General features: G+C 36.9%; 1 long non-coding RNA gene across 1 annotated transcript; it reads left to right on the top strand.

Annotated features, from left to right (window-relative positions):
- The first annotated feature begins 912 nt into the window (after positions 1-912).
- On the top strand, positions 913-6,167 carry LOC126370641 (uncharacterized). Its single transcript, XR_007566903.1, has 3 exons — positions 913-1,001; positions 5,359-5,510; positions 6,150-6,167. It is a non-coding gene; the product is annotated as an uncharacterized LOC126370641 (long non-coding RNA).
- The last annotated feature ends 11,531 nt before the right edge of the window (positions 6,168-17,698 follow it).

Genomic DNA, 17,698 nt, shown 5'->3' with positions numbered 1-17,698 from the left:
TACAGGCTCTCATTTACATTTCTGTCTAGAGGACTTGATTAAAGTGTTTACTCTTTTGTTGATCAAATGAAATCAAAATGTATTTGAATCAAATGCAGGGTGATAGTGACATCGTAACGAAAACTGAGTGATTGATGATTCAGACTATGCTTCTGAGTTGGTAGCAAGTTGAATTTTACATCGCAAAAGAATGACAAAATAAAAAAATTTAAAAAGACTAAAATTTTAATGAATTTTCCTATAGGAAATTTCAGTTGATATCAACTCAGAATCATGGTCTGAATCATCCCCTTCAGTATTCGTTACAGTGTCACTAACACCCATACGTGCTCATACCTGTACATACTTGTACGGGGCGTAAGTGATATCGTGACGACATCGTAGCTGAATCATCCCCTTTAGTATTCGTTACGATGTCACTAACACTTTGCATATGGTTTTTAATAAAATACAGCAAGATCTAACACCATTGCCAGGCATACAAATAAGTTTGAAATTCAAGTAGGCACGAAATAGAGGACAAAATCAGTTCCATTTTAAAATTAAATTACATTTACAATATTCGCAGAGATGCAGAACAATTATCTATCAATGAATTCATAATTATAATTAATTGAAAATTGATTCTTGGATTGTATTGACACTGTCTTTCTAATGGCGCTGGCTTCGGAATACAAATTATAACATTTTAGTCAACAATATAATTATTCCTTACTTTTTATTAGACAGATTTCGAAGTAAGTGTTAGAAATCAGAAATCAGAATCATTTATCCAACGTAATTATCAAGGATAAATCTGTTGAAGGTCAATTATTTTTTTCAAATTACTTTTTATTTATTTTATTTAAAAACTGTGTAACGCACCCCCCCTTACATATACTACTTAAATAACCCCAAACACTCAACTCCAAGACTAAACTGACCAGGATTCGACCCTGGGTTATAGTCAAATTAAGTGATTAAAATGGCCATTATTATTGTTGTGATCGTCTAGTATAAAGGTAGGACCTTATGTTGTGTTTTGTAGTAACTCAAATTATTTTATATGAAGGTAGCTGAGTCAGATATGAATGCATGTTATTGAGGGCATGTAAATAAAGAATAATACTAACTTAATATACTACATATATACTTAATAACAATACAAATAGGTTATAATTATGTCACTATGGTATATGAGAAAGTCAAATAAATATCTAAGTAATAGGGCAATGGGATGTGAGATATTATAAGTATTTATAGTTTAAAAACAGTCAAATCAACGCCAAGCAAACCTAAACTTAATGACACTGATTTAAGCTTATAATTAAACAAAAGAGACTTACAAGAAGGTAAGAAATTAGTTAGTTATTTAAAATATGATTAGGAATTAAGTTTTATTATTGTAAAAGATCTAGGAACACAGGAAAAGGATTAGAATACCATACCAACAATGTAATAGTATAGGGTGCCGTTTCGAGCCCCGACCACGCTCACCGGCGAATGAGGCCCTACCCTGATTTAGGCTCCTCTCCGAAAGAAACATATAGGTTTTTTATGGAATGATAAGCACAAAAATGTGACATATCAGGAGCATTAGGTAAATAGTTGGTAGGTAAAGGGAAGAGCTTCCCAACACCAATTTCACATATGTAATAAAATTATTTAAGTTAGACAGATTTACATCCAATCTAACAACACAACTCATTGTGATGCATAGCTAGCACCATAGCCATGGCGCAAAAAGGTAAGTATGTGAGCGACTTAGCAACCGGAAGCCAATATGCAGCTACTCATCACTGTCCTCCCCCCAATACACCACAGTGCAAGAGGATCAACAGAAGCAGTGACTACCGAACTGGATTGACCCCAAATATACTAAGCAAAAGGTCCCTAACAAAACGAATGAGCGACTTAGCAACCGAAGGCAATACGCAGCTACTCATCACTGTCCTCCCCCCAATACACCACAGTGCAAGAGGATCAACAGAAGCAGAGACTACCGAACTGGATTGACCCCGAGTATACTAAGCAAAAATGTCCCTAACGTCCCTACTATGGCTTCAGCGGCATTGCAATAACACCAGCCATAGGAATAAGTATGAGTGTGAGATGGATGGTCATGAATATGACACCAACCATGAATCACAAGAATATATGCAGTCAAACTGGATGTAATTGTTATGCATAAATGCATTATTGCAATAATATTGCATATTAGTAAGCAAACAAGTTGCATAGTGAAATTAGGCCAGGTAAACCCCTGGACAAGGTATAGGTTGTTAGGTATGTCACAAACTAGCAGCAGTGACATTAAGGTATTATCAGGTAGATGAATAGTAAAATAACACAAATAAATTGTGTTGAATTGGTTTGTATATCAGTGTAATCAAGCCAGGCAGGCCCGGACAATACAAGTAATAAGTATATAAGAAGTCATGTTAAGTCACATAGGTGAAATAACAACACAGATTCAGAGTATATAAGTTTATTCAAAAGCCATTATCAATACCATTACCTTCATCTCATGGTATCTAGACTTTTATAATTCAATTCAAATTAGTAATTAATTGTATTATTTACATGGCTTAATAAGCCACAATAAGCTGATAGGTCCAGAGTGGGTCATAATAAATTTACATTATAATACAAGAGGACAAAGTTGACCCATACCATACAATACTACTACTGATTATATGGCATCGGCTAGAGTCTTCATACTCGAAAGCATCGCCACGCACAACCGCTCATCAGGAGGAGGCAATCCAACCTGACTATCCAAGTCGCAGCGCTGGCTCGATACTGATTATCTAGCTTCATCTCATATTGGCGGATGGTCATCCTGTCCCAATATCAGAAAGAAGGTCATGGATAATAATATCTCACCGCACCACTCCTGTAGATAGCTGTATCTCCCAAAGCACCACTATAGAACAATCCAGAACCATGTTACAGTGGTAACAACAACTGTTCCTACAATTATTCTACATTGACACAGTGAGGTAGCAGGCCGTAAACCATAAAGGTTCACCCTGTGTAACTTCAGATTGGTTTTCGAATAGAATCCTCAGGGGAATTCTAACTACAATAAAACACAGCAAGATTACAATCCAACCTGGACCAACAGTCTAGGTTCACAATATAAAGTAAAAATCTAAATCCATGAGGTTACCTCTAAAACAAGGATACCTCATTCTGCATACTGATCTCCCCATCTCCAGGCAATAATTATATTACCTCGAAATGTGAATCGCAACATACAGAACTACAAGAAGAATATTTTTGTTCAGTCTATGCGGCAATATGTACAATTTTCATTGTAAACATTGACACACAGCCCAAACATAACCAATAAGAAAAATAAAGTCCAGTCAGAATATGTCGCAAGCAGTCATTCCCTACGCGTCAGTAAAGTGTCAGTCAAAAGTTAAATAGATAAACATACATAAACTACATAAAATAACATAAATAATAACAAAACACAAACAAAGGTAAACAATCACAAGCAGCACATGATCCCTACGTTCGCAAACTTCCCTACACACTTTTGACACATCCTACTCCTATCGGGCCCTATCTTTAGCGTAAAATTGTACCTGTCGTCTGAGATCTGATGATCTCAGACCTGTTTCCAACGATGCCTGTAAGAAAAAGTAATTAGTACACCACACTTCCTAGTTTAAACCTAACAGGGTCCCTACAGCGCACTCCGCGGACTTTTGTCGGACAAAACCCTAAATATTTCACGTAATCTACGCACGGAAGCTAATTCTAATCCCTATTCTAACGCGGTAGACGATCAGCTACACCACGGAAGGTTCGAATAGCTGATTAAAGAGCAAATTTACATATTTTGACAAAATAACAATCGCGCACTGTAATCCTGAGCTACGGAGCTCTCAAAAGTCGCGACAGCTGGTAATCCAGCAGAACGGATCTCTACCGACTTACAGAAACTCTAGTCCGACCTGAAATTCCTAAACCGGCAGCACCTCCTGCTGTCGTAGTCACCAACGAAGTTCCTTAAAAAATCGTGCAAAACCCCTTTTATACCCGTTATGCTCCCTCTCATCTATCAGGCAATCGCGATATTGCTACCACTAGCGCCTCAAAAACATCCAAATGACATTTACCCGACATTGACAATCGAGGTATTTATTGAAAATCTCATACTTCCTATTGACATAAAAATATTCATTTAATTTTATTTTTATTCTTAAGTAGACTATAATACTAATGATGTTATTTATTTAATCAAATTCTATTTAATTTATCAAATCAGAACTGCAGAATTTTAGATAAAAAATATATCCAATTTTGTAGAATTTCTAAAAAGCCAAACACTCGCTCGACCATTTGCCTGACGTTTCTCGCACACATCTGTAATTTACATAATCTACACAAACCAAGCTCCTCAACCTTATTGGCTGTTTCTCTGTGTACGCGAAAAGTGGCGTGACTTCTGGATTGTTCTATTTTATGGTCTAAAACGCGTACAATACAACACCTTGTCAACAATCCAAAAACGGTTCCGTTTTTGGAGACAAAAACCATGAATAATACCTAAATTCCTCTATATCTCTTAAACTGTGACAATTAGGTAGCTGAAACTTTCAAAAACAATGCATCTCCATTGCCATCACAACTACAAATTCAAAGAAACACAATAAATCAAATATTTAAAAAGATCCCCCACTCTACAAACCCGATCCTCCAATGCATGTTTTGGCTTGTCATTAACAACGACAACATACTAGCAATATAAAATTCACGATCAACTCACGTTCATGTTTTTGTTCACTAAATGTTCTTTCAATTGTAGGCACGGAACCCCTCAAAATAATGCGATTCACACTTGGCATTATTTTAGTTTTACTTTTTTTTTTCCATGATTTTTTCAATTTTCGCGAATTACAGTTCTAAAAAATTAGAATAATATTTTAAACGATAGGTACGAACTTCGTATGCTTTATAAATCAATTTCAACAAGAAATACTACGTAATATAGCTATTATTTTCAATTTTGTAAAATATACCAGCTCAAAACCATTCATATATTTTTACATCGACACCCTTTTGGTGCTTGCTACTCCCGCGAAAATTCAAACTATCCTAATGTCTATTTTTGTATTTTAAATAATTTTATTCCATAAATTCGTACATATTCTTTCAAAATAACATCCCTATCTCGAATCCTAATTAACAAACTCTAAAATTTCGTATACCTTTTTATAATCTATGTATTCCTGTGACGTAAACTGAACATATCCTTCATTCGTTCTCACAGTTAAACAAAACAGTTGAATCAAGTAGTGTGGTTTGTATTGTTTGGACAATTAGTGTACTTTTTGTGTTAAATATAATTATTAAACCTTTCAGATTGTGTTTAATATGACTACAGAATAGTGGGAATCATAATGGAAGGAAGACAAAATAAGATGCAACGTACGGGTTTTAGCTACAATAATTAGTAAGATTGAAGACTTCTTGACGATGTTTATAATGTATCCTATAAAATATTCACTCGCCAGGTAAGAAATTAATAAATACCTTTTGTATTCGTTAAGTATTTTATAGAGAAATTCGTAGTGCAAAAAGTCACTGTTTCAACCATTTATTCCAATTTTTCTTATGATAATTTCAACTATCAAACAGCAATCAAGCAAAATTTTATTACTTAACTCCATGTGTGGAGAGATAGTTCTTATCAGGACTACAAGAATTATTTGAATCTGTTTAGGATTTAATGAGATATTAACAAATGAAATTTTTCAAATATTCCTTAGATTCCTACACATGCTCAGTCACTAACAACCTTGTTTTATTGATGAGTAATATAATAATTAGTAAATTACATACCTACCAGACATGAAATCAACCAATAGTTTCTGGACTGATAAATAAAATATAAAGTTATTAGCAAAACGGTTTCGGTTAAAACTGGCTTTCATGATGAGATTTGATCTCCCTTCATATTGTTTTGAGAATAAGAATGAATCCTACTTCTATTGTATTCACATGTTTTTATTAGTTTATTAGAGTCCTGTGAGTCATAAATAATACCTGTAGAAACAATAAGTAAATGCAAGTCATCATCTTAGTAGGTACTAGACAGTGATTATGCTCTTACATAAAATTTACCCCTAATTTCAGTTATTAATTACTTTCAGAATCGTCCAAAGATCCAGGAGGGACAGGTATCTACTCCAAACCTGGAATCTGTTGCAGAATATTAAAGAAAATTATGGAAAAACAAATGTGAATGACGGACAGATTTAGCAAGATGAAAGATTTAAGCCTACAAGCACACTACTGTTTCTCACATCAAAGGTACTTTGTTAATTATGCGCATCAATATTAAATAAAGCAGTTTTGGAGAAAAATAGTATGTTTCATTAATAATACCCTGGTTGATTATTTTTATTGATATCGTACAGCTCCATCTATTGGCAAGCTATGGTACTACAATGACTTCTAGCTATCAAGCTGCCTAGAAATGAAGTCCTGCTTTTCACAAATGTCAGTCCTTTTCCCACTCCATCTATGTACGAGTAGACGCACTTATCCAAATCTATTCCCTAATAGATGGCGTTAAATTTATAAAAATAATAAAAAAAGTTGCCTTATAGAAACACTAGATTCGAATTAAGAATTAAGTATTTACATAATGGTATAATCACTAAAAAATCATTAGCACTTCCATATTGGTTTGTAGATACAAACATACATAAACTCACGCCCACTTCCCACCAGGGCAAGCAGAGACCACTGAATTCCATTTGTTTGTAGGTCTATGAAATTATGAAGCCTAAAGGTGAAACAAAGCCTACATGTTTCTCAAAGTTCCAATTATGGTTTTTACCTGTCTAAAGTCTAAAAATAAAAGAATATTATAATAATAAAAATATAAATTCAAAAAGACGAAAATAATAAATAAATGTCGAAAAAATATTTCACCCCATAGCCAAACATTTTAGTTACTGTTAAGTACTAACTTTTAGTCAAATATTTGAACACATTATTGATGTACATTAAAGTTTATTGAAAATAAACTAGATGACTCCATCCGCGACGATTATTGTGGTGCGTCCTGTTACAACTGACTGATACAGAACTTATGTCTCGATACTTAGGTTATTTATTTTATAAGTTGTATGTATATAAAATATGAACGTAACTATATTTAATTAATTAACATCTCATGTTAGGTCCAATATTGTTTCGAGAACATTTCGAGAGATATCCAAAATAGCAATTCAAATTCAATTAATATTGAATCGTTGAGTGAATCTAAACATTTGGGGAGTACATATCTGATTATAAATTATCTAGCTATCAACAGCGATGTTATTATAGGAATGATAATAATTATTGGAAATGATAATTATAAAATAACAGAGATGGAATATTTGATTACTAATGTTGTGTGCGATGTCGTTTGATAACATAACATAAGCTCACGAGTATATCCCAATTGGTATATATTCATCGCAAGATGAACTAAGTACCCACACCTCATCGGTTTCTGTTAGACGATCGTGGCAGCCGTATCGCCGTATATAATGGTCGAGCCAACTGAGTTAGTGAATTTTGTACTTAAAATAAATAAATAACTACTTGGTGCAGACTCAAGGTCTGCCAAAGAGCGATTTAACGTAGTGTGTTAGGTGTCAAACGAATTGATCGAGTCCGAAACACAACACTGCGTTCAAAAACGGGAATCGCTGATGTGGGACGAAAAGCTGCCAAACTCGAATGGGATTGGGCCGGACATGTTTGTCGCATACACCCTGAGCGGTGGACATGGATCGTCACGCATTGGGTGATGACGGGTACAGGCGTCGTGGCAGACCTCGAAAGAGATGGCGTGACGACTTGGACGCATGCCGGAGGGACTGGCCGGAATACGCACAGGACCGCGAAAAATGGAAAGAGGAAGGGGAGGCCTTTGCCCAGCAGTGGGATCTTGTAGGCTAGATTAGATTAGACTTGGTGCAAGTCGGATATCAGGGTTCGAACCTGTGCTCTCCGTTTGAGATGCAAGCCGGTAAACCACAGGACCACAGAGACTTTCCATTTTTCCTTATAAAAAAAATAGACCGTACTCTATAAAAGACTTGCAATTAAAAAAGAAAAGGGGAAATTTACCTACATAAATACTTTAAACAAAGAAAACCTATTGAGAACTATATTTAATTACTTTTACAGACCATTTTAGACTTCACAAAAGCCTTCTTTAATGGTTTTTATGGACATAAAAAGATTTTTGAGCATAAAAGTTAGATACCACAACCGTTCGAACGTTACCCAGGGAATTTTTCCCGTTTAGTCCGATTTTACACATTTTGTTCCTGAAGGTCGGAAGTGGTTGTTCAATGCGTCAGTCTCTCCGGAATTCCTGAGATAAGACTGGTCTTTATTATTAAACTGTTTCTATATTGTTGTACGGCGACGAGGGATAACTTTGTTATGGTTAGCTCTTCTTTACACAAATTATACCTATTGTAGCTATTTTTTTGTTATTGTCAAAACCACCAAAAAGTAGAAAGAGGTTGAAAGGGCCAAGTGAGCCCGAAACACGCGCCTTACAGGTATGAGCAAATGGTTCATACTTACTACTACTGTTTTGGTACTTTGCACTCCACTCGTCCGCAAGCTTTACAACGCACTGAACTCCGCGGTAGTATATTAAAAGATCGTCTTGTGTAATATAACCTGCAGGTCAAATATCATGCAAGGAGATCCTTCTTTATCAAAGGAAAGCTAAAATCCTTTTTTTTTGACCTGTCTTAGAAAAAAATATTTGAATGAATTAATCGACCCTAGCGGGTCGATAGCAATAAGCGCTGATTGAGGGAAATTGTCGACCACGCCGGCGGGGTCGATATCGGGGTCCTGAAGTGTTTGGTGTCGCGAGCTGATAGGCTGTCTCTATGGCTAGAGTAATCGGGTCGTTGGGATGGTATATTACGCCCTTCGCTAAAATCCTTAGTATCTTACTAAAAGCAATGATAAAATTGCAATGTCTAGCTAATGCGGTTCTTAACATATATCCTGGTGACAGACGGATGGACAGACAACGAAGTCTTTGTAATAGGGTCACGTTTTTACCCTTTGGATACGGAACCGTTAATAGCCGGGTGTGCGTGTACAATATATTATGTTTATTATACTCTGCTTTTGGCGTTCTGGCCTAATAGTTAATGCCATTTGCGGCAAATCATCAGTAAATCAAAGAAAAAAAAAGTTAGTATAAGAAGTAATCTATAATAAAACAACAAAAAAAACCGACTTCAAACGCAAAATTAATAACAGCGCCATCTAGTGGTTCGCGATGGGACTACGTAGAAGACGAATAGATGGCATTGACAACGCAACGGTTATACTACTGAGGAAATACAGATGGCGTTAGGGAGGACTTGATAAAACAGCCAGTCTAACCGTTACGGGTAGATTTTTGATAGACACCGTGTATGTTGGTGTATTTGGAATTCAGTGCGAGTAAAATAAGTTTATTCCATAAATTATCGTCTCATTTCTGAACCCCTTTGATAGTTGGTACACGCGTCTTCGTATTCTTCTGTAGTGTGGATTGTGAGGTAGATTACCAACCACATCAACCCTGGTGTCAGAGTTATTACTGAGCTGCCATAGACCACATGGCTCAGTAAGTAGTAACCGAGACCACAGGTACACGGGTGATACTATGTTAAGTCATCATCTCCCTAGCATTATCCCGTTTTTCACAGGGTCCGCTTACCTAACCTGAAGATTTGATAGGTCCGGTTTTGTACAGAAGCGACAGCCTGTCTGACCTTCCAACCAGCGAAGGGAAAGCTAGCCCAATACAGGTTAGATCAAAATGCATTTCTCGGGAATGTGGGTTTCCTCACGCACGTAACTATCATTTATGATCCAAACAGTCATGAATTCGAAACTTTGACAATCATTGGTTTAGGTTTGTGCTGGATTAGAATCTGCGGCCTCAAAGTGAGAGGCAAGCTTTCTACCAACTGGGTTGCGGCTCCTATGCTATGTTATGTGATTGTCAAATATATACTTATGTAGTTTGTCTAGTAAGTTAAAGTTCAGCGCAAAAGAAACGGCCATTCGCTTTTGTTGAAGACAATATTAAACATAAAATATTAATTTATTGAAATAATGTCAGAACCATTTAGTCTAGCTTATTTTAATATTACGGTTTATTCTATAAACATCTTTGTAGTTTTTTCGTGTTAGTCCTTACTTAACTGCGTATAAATATTTTTTTCTAACCTCAAATTCACCTTAGAATTTAATAAAATGCAGACAAAAGTAACCTTCGTGTGTTCTTCATTCATCGGTCGACGCTCCGACATTACATGAGACACCGTGGAGCTGTAATGAAATGGAGACATCATTAGGGTGAATAATAATAATCAAAATGTGCCAAGTTTGGTGGCAAACTTTCATATTAGGTATGTTTGCGTGAAAAATTAGGTTCCGACATGAAAAAGGATAGTACTAGCCACGACGTAACTTTTACAAAATTCTTCGTAGCTACTATCTTTCTATGTGATCAGCCTGTAATGTCCTAACCAAACTAGGGACCAGGGAAGTAATTTTTGTGATATGTCCCCACCGGGAATCGAACCCAGAACCTCCGGATCGTGAGCCCAACGCACAACCACTGGACCACTGAGGCCGTTAGCGTGGCTCTTAAATTAGTAGATGATGAATAAATGTGTTGCCTCCATTTGGCTGTAGCTTCATGGCTTATAACGACGGCTTGAAAGCGTTAGCTAAACCATTGTGTTGTGGTTCAATGGCGAATTTCCCGAACCTGTTTAGATAGGCGACCGTCCATAGTAGCCTTTTACAGTTACCGATATCGCCTTCGCATTATTAAGGCGGGTCGCACTTTGAACGTGTTTTTTTCTGCAGCTTCCGTGGTCTAGTTAGCTCGAGCGTTGGGCTCAAAATCTGGAGGTCCGGGTTCGATTCCCGATAGGATCATTATCGAAATCACTTTGTGAGAATGTCCTTTGTTTGGTAAGGATATTACAAGCTTAAATCGCCTGATTATAATAAAATGTAAGATGATTCTGTGCTTCGGAGAGCACGTTATGGCGTTGGTCCAGGCTATTCATCTTACTGTTTCGGACAATCAGGTTACTCAAGCTTGCCCTTACCAAACAAAGGACCGTCTCACAAAATGATTTCGACAAAGTCCTCATCGGGAATCGAATCCGGCCCTCTAGATCGCGAGCCTAACGTTCTAACCACTAGACCGTGGAGCCACGCTTCCATAGTACGTGTAATGTCTATTATATGGTTTGGTAGAGATACCGTCAAAAGGAAAATATGCGACAGCATTAATGAAAAAGAATTTCTTTTTACTTATTTTTTTTTTAATGTCAATTTCATTATTCTGAATTCAAATTGCGTGTAGATACTTTTTTTGTTTCGCTTATTTTTTTTTATTTTTATTTTGTTAGTGACACCGTAACAATTTTTTTGGAGGATCATTCAGACCATTATACTGAGTTCATATCAAGTGGAAATTCCTGTCGGAAAATTCATGTAAATTTTAGTATTTTTTGAAATTGTTTTCATTTCTGTACTGTACTTTAAGCTGCATTGAATCTAAATGACACTGACCAAAGTTGTATGAAACTTGGTCCAAATGTCCATTACCAACGAGTTCTATTTAGCGAAATAGGTGACTAAATACTGATTAGGTCATAAATACAAAAATATGCTGTCAGTAAAAAGTTATGGCTAAATGAAAAAATCACGTGAAAATATTTTCCCGTGATTTTTTTAATTGACTTGGGGTTGTTTGATTTGTCTTGACATGGTTTTTGGCATGGTACTAAAAGGTGGTCAGAAGAACTCTGTTGTAAAACCACGCAACCTAATCGAGGTTGGGCTCGTTCGAAAGAAAGAAGAAATAAAGAAAGAAAGAAAGAGAGAGAAAGAACGTAACACATATTATTTTCGGACACCATAGATACAGACAGACTAACACAGGACAGTAGGTAACGATACACAGAAAATAATATAAAAAAGAACACTAAGATTAAAAATTATTAGAAAAAAAAAAACAAACCAAAATCTAAAAAAATATTTAAAAATACAACTGACAGCCTGATCATCTGCGGTGGCGTTCGGAATAAAAGGACCTCGCTCAGCGTAAGTCGCGGCGTGAGCCACGACGCTGGTATTCTGGGGGCCCTGCCGAGTGAGGCCGGTTTGACTCGTCTTGCGCTCTGGTACTACATGATGTCCACTTCTAGATCTATCCATGACAAAAAAAAAAACATCAATGTAAATTGAACAACGTGCGTATACGTGTAACGACTGTTCGCGTTATACGGTTAGCATTGCGACGCAGGAGAAATATTAATAAAACATTTCTGACAAGAAAATAAATTATATTGTTTTATTACAATCAAGTCACATCACTAATTTAAGAGCCACGCTCTTGCTGGTGTAGCATTCCACTCCGTGCTACTTTTCACAATCAAATAGAAGACGTTCATTTTTTTTTCATTACGGTCGGTGTCACTAATACGCTATATTTGGGCCCGGTTATTGGCACTAGGCTCGCCCCTATTACATGGGGCTTAAACATAGCTTGCGAAGAGTGAGTGTATTCTATACTCCTCTGCTTAACCCCATCGGCGTTATGTTACCATTTGTTGTTGTATAATTAAATGAATTCATGTCATTATATGCATAACGCCATCAGATCCAGGATATTTTAAAGATAGACCAGCTCAAGAGTCCTCTAAAAAATAAAAAAAAATAAGTTATTTCTGTAAATTAGTTACAATTATTGGACAGGTCTCCCCGGTAAGTAATCAGATACTTGTGTTGGGAATTACCCGCAACTTCCCAGTTTTACAGATAAATTGAGCCTCTTAATTTTATTTAGATAACATTCAGTTTATAAAATTTAAGTTAATTAATGTAAGTTAGTGTTTAATTTATAAGTAAGTTATATTTTTTGATGTGGGTAGGTTTATATTTTAGTTACATGTGTGTGTGTGTGAGTGTGGAACTCTGAACCGGCTAGCATGCATGAAGTCTTTGATAAGAGTGGAGGAAGCGAAGGTAGTGTAGCAGGATCTTAGTGAGTGAAATTCCGCGGTCTTTGCCTACCCCAACGGGAATTAGGCGTGATCTCATGTATGTATGTGTATCACGTGTACGCGTGTTTATCGTTTTGATTTAAATATGAGATTTCCTTACTTTGCCATTTGGATAATTTAATTAGCAAAGAGGAGGCATTTCGCAGGGATTGTCGACAGTAATTAGAACTAAGTTTTAGGCGCGTGTACTCCGAAGTCACAGGTACATGTGGATTTTCTTAACTTCGCAGGGTTGGCAGTCATTCAGAAAAAAAAAAACACGTAGTAGATTATTTTACATGCCTTCACGCCAGTAATCCCTAATGGGTTAGAAAGGCCGAGCCATATTTGGAAGATAACTTTTGAAGCGGGGTCCTTAATGTAGAATATCGGTTTTGTTTCCATAAACTTTATGCATCGTCCTTTTCCTTTTCGGCGGATAAGAAAATGACAGGTATAGTAATCCGAATCAGTATAAGTAATAGATTCTTTTTTTTATGTTTTTATTTGACGTGGCTTAGTGTGGATTTACTACTTGGCCGGACAAAAAGGGAGCACTGAGGGCTGTTACCCGGTACATATTATAAGACAGTAGGTCTGAAGTCGCCCAGTTCATCAGGGCTCGGCTCAGGTCGTCGTCTGATGAAGATTAATTTAAAAGAATGTATCATGATGTCTAGTGGGCTGATAGCAGTAAGCGCTGAATGAGGGAAACCGTTGACTACGCTAGCGAGGTTGGTATCGGGGTATTGTCCCCGATAATGATTATGATAAAAAAAATGTAACGTCCATAAGTTTATTATTATTATTATTGTATGTCTTTTTCATATCGTAACTGTACTTGTATCTTTTGATTTATGTGTGGCGGACCTAACTGAGTGACCAGCTAGTTCCACCCACATGCAACAGATGGCGCCACCATTCAATAATGCAGTTCTGAAACGCGCTATCGTAGTTTACATAGCGTGACGCATATATATAACTTCCAACACAACTGCGTTGTATCGTCGACCCCTAGTCACACTACCAACTTGTGGCTAGCGAGGTACTGGGCTCTGTTCGGTAACTCGAAAACATTCTTTGGCGGCAGTCATCGACGCCAAACATTTAAAATATTTAATGGCACTTGCGCATTGGCAACCCTGTTTCATTGGGGGAGAAATGAGAAACCGAGAGTGTTTGAAGTTCGCAAGCAGCAACTAAGTTGGAAAAGTTGTTGATTTATAAACTCTAGGCGAAGATGGGTTTCAGTTTTTGAACTTAATATTTGTGCTAAGTTATGCAAATGCTTTGGTATTCATGCCTTTCAATAAACATGAACAGCTAATTAGGCAGAAGAAGCATGAAAGTAGGATTAATACCGTCGAAATGAGGTCGTTGTGTAGCATCTGCGGTATTAGATTAAGAGATAGATTGAAAAACAGTTTGATAAGAGAGAGATGTGTGATATAGTGCCTAAGATTGAGAGGAGAATGCTAAGTATCTTAGGTTCGGTATATAAAGTGAAGGTTGGTGGTGAGGCTGGCAGAAGACGACTTAGAACGACGTACATTGACCAAATTGGAGCTGATGTTCTTAGAAAAGGTTTAAGTACTTAAAATAAACAAAATAATAAATAAAATAATTGTAGGTGTAAGTACCGAAATGACGACTGACAGAAATGAATGGAAGAGGAATACATGTTGTGCTGACCCGAGACCGAGAGTGGCATAAATGCAGAAAGAAGATGTCCTTAGAAAAGGTTTAGTACGATCTACTCTAAACGAAACGATTGATAAATGTGGAGGCATGAGTAGTGTGTCAGGATCGAATCAAATGGAAGTTCACAGTCCCTGCTTACCCCGGTAGGAAATAAGCGTGAGTTTATGTATAATGTATAAACAGCTAACTAATTCAAACGCAATTATGCACACACGCAGAGTCCGTGGTGTATTGGTTAGAGCGTTGGGCTCACGATCTGGAGATCCTGGTTCGATTCCTGATGGGGGATTTCACTCATTCAGCGCTTATCGCTATCGACCCGCTCTCAGCCGACGCCGCGAGTCGAGGTTCGCGCCCAACAGGGCACCCTCAGGCCTGTTGTCTTAAATTTTGTACCGGGTGAGAGCTCTCAGCGCCAAAGTAGTTAATACTATTTGCGGAAAATCTACAATAAGTCACGTTAAACAAAAAAAAAATAGCGATGGGGACATGGTCGAAATTATATTGTGCGACTTTACTTTGTTTGGCTACGACATTGCAGACGTGAATCACCTGAATGTCGGTAAAATCGAATTTAGTTATTGAGAGCCCGAGCTGGTTGATTGATTGCTGTTCATGAAAGGCCATTTGAACTTCTTGATGATGAGGCATTTCGTGACATAAAGATTCTGATATTACCTGATTTCAAAAATGAAGGAAGTACTTAGTAAAAAAAAGAAATGATTTTAAATAAAGCTAATGAAATAAAAGAAAAAATTGTCAGAGAATTAGAACAAAAAATGATTTCCGTCGAGGTACATTCTACGTGTTGGGGCCGGCAATTTATTGGCATAAATATACAAGATTACTGAATACTAAATACTGTATAATTGTAACACGTACATTAGCTCTGCAGGAGATTTTTGGTAGACAGACAGCAGAAAGTTTAAATCAGATTTTCATATCAATTTAAGCAATGTTTCCTCTGTTACGACTAAAAATGGATCAAATTATTTAAATATAATACTGACAGCGAAGAAACTACGGACAGTCAAGAAGAAACAGATGATGAACATAACAACCATTTCAATTCAGGTGTCGATTCATTTGATGCCTCGATTTTAAAGCTATCACGGATTGAGAGCTGAAAAGGTGTGATTTATAATCATCTTTCAATGAACCGATCATTATAATTAGACTTGTCGAGTTGACATCGTTAGGGCTGGGGTGGACTTCGGGCTTTTGTTCCCCGTTGTGGACAAAAGTGGGCCCTGAGCTCGTGTCAAAGGTCTGATGAAGGTAATTAAAGCTTTTGTGAAGATTCAGCCGGCAGCGTTTTATTTTTCAAGCTAGGGCTGCCACTCACATTCGCTAAGGTGTTTTTCGAAATAAAACGTCCAAACCGTGTTGTATGTATATATTAAGTTATGTAGATAATATAAGTTCGTTCCTGTTACAGCTGTTAGCATCGACTTACTTTATGCTCAAAAGATAAAAAGAACTCAAACCTAATTGTGATGAGTCAGATGAAATATCTGAAGTAATAGATGAGAATTTCTGGAACGAAGTTAACGATTTACTAAAGTGCTTACAACCAGCAGTGGGCATCGACTTACTTTATACTCAAAAGATTAAAAGAACTCAAACATAATTGTGATGAGTCAGATGAAATATCTGAAGTAATAGATGAGAATTTCTGGAACAAAGTTAACGATTTACTCAAGTGCTTACAACCAGCACCAGCAACCAGCAGTGTGTATCGACTTACTTTATGCTCAAAAAATTAAAAGAACTCAAACATAATTGTGATGAGTCAGATGAAATATCTGAAGTAATAGATGAGAATTTCTGGAACAAAGTTAACGATTTACTCAAGTGCTTACAACCAGCAGTGTGTATCGACTTACTTTATGCTCAAAAGATTAAAATAACTCAAACCTAATTGTCATGAGTCAGATGAAATATCTGAAATGAAAGATGAGAATTTCTGGAAAGAAGTTAACGATTTACTAAAGTGCTCACAACCAGCAGTGGAGTGCCTCCAATACGCCTCCAAGTACAGCAGCTGACGTTGGGAGACTTTTATTCAATATGGATAATTTGCAAAAGTAAAATAGAAAGCTTGCCAAAGATATTGTAACTTCAATGACAATGTTGCTGTATAATAAAACATTCCTGGAGGCCATTTTTATTGATCCTAGATGGAAACTTGTTTTATCGGAACAAGACAAAGAAATCGCAAAATACTTCACTAAGGATGTCTATCGATAGATACGTGTGACAGGACAGCAGAAGCGTAATGAAGATAGCCAATAATTCCAAGACAGATCTCCTGTCTTACTTACAACAGCAAGTTCTTCACCTGGTCCCGTAACCGTACCAAATTCACCACCCATTGATAATTTTCAATCTGATCTACAGTCTTTGGAAACAATTTTAAATGAAACACAAAAAGTCAGATAACGGGCAGCCGAATCCGTAAGGTTTAATTTTGATTTTTACTTGGCGGCCCACAAGCCAAACACACATTCCCGCGAAATGAATTTTCGGAGGTATGTAACCTAACCTGTATTGAGCTGGTTTTCCCTTCGTCGGTTGGAAGGTCAGGCAGTCGCTTCTGTAAAAAACCGGACCTGTCAAATCTTCAGGTTAGGTAAGCGGACCCTGTGAAAAACGGCATCTCCCGATGACTTGGCGGCATATGTTACAAGCCCAAGACTTGTCATTACGGAAGACGTAATAAACTGGACACAAAAATTAAATAAATAGCTATAGCCAAGCAAAGTAGTTGAAGTAGCGTTGGTAGTGATTGCTGCTCCAGCAACTCAGGTCACTGTAGAGTGGCTATTTTCAACATTGAAGTTTATTTTGCCACCTTCCAGAAATCGCCTGTTGGATCAGTCAAAGTGTAATTACGTTGATTG

The sequence above is a fragment of the Pectinophora gossypiella genome, chromosome 11 (assembly GCF_024362695.1).
Source record: "Pectinophora gossypiella chromosome 11, ilPecGoss1.1, whole genome shotgun sequence".
In the NCBI taxonomy this organism is placed as follows: domain Eukaryota; kingdom Metazoa; phylum Arthropoda; class Insecta; order Lepidoptera; family Gelechiidae; genus Pectinophora; species Pectinophora gossypiella.
The sequence above is the reverse complement of the archived record's forward strand: the minus strand, read 5'-3'. Positions and strand labels throughout refer to the sequence as shown.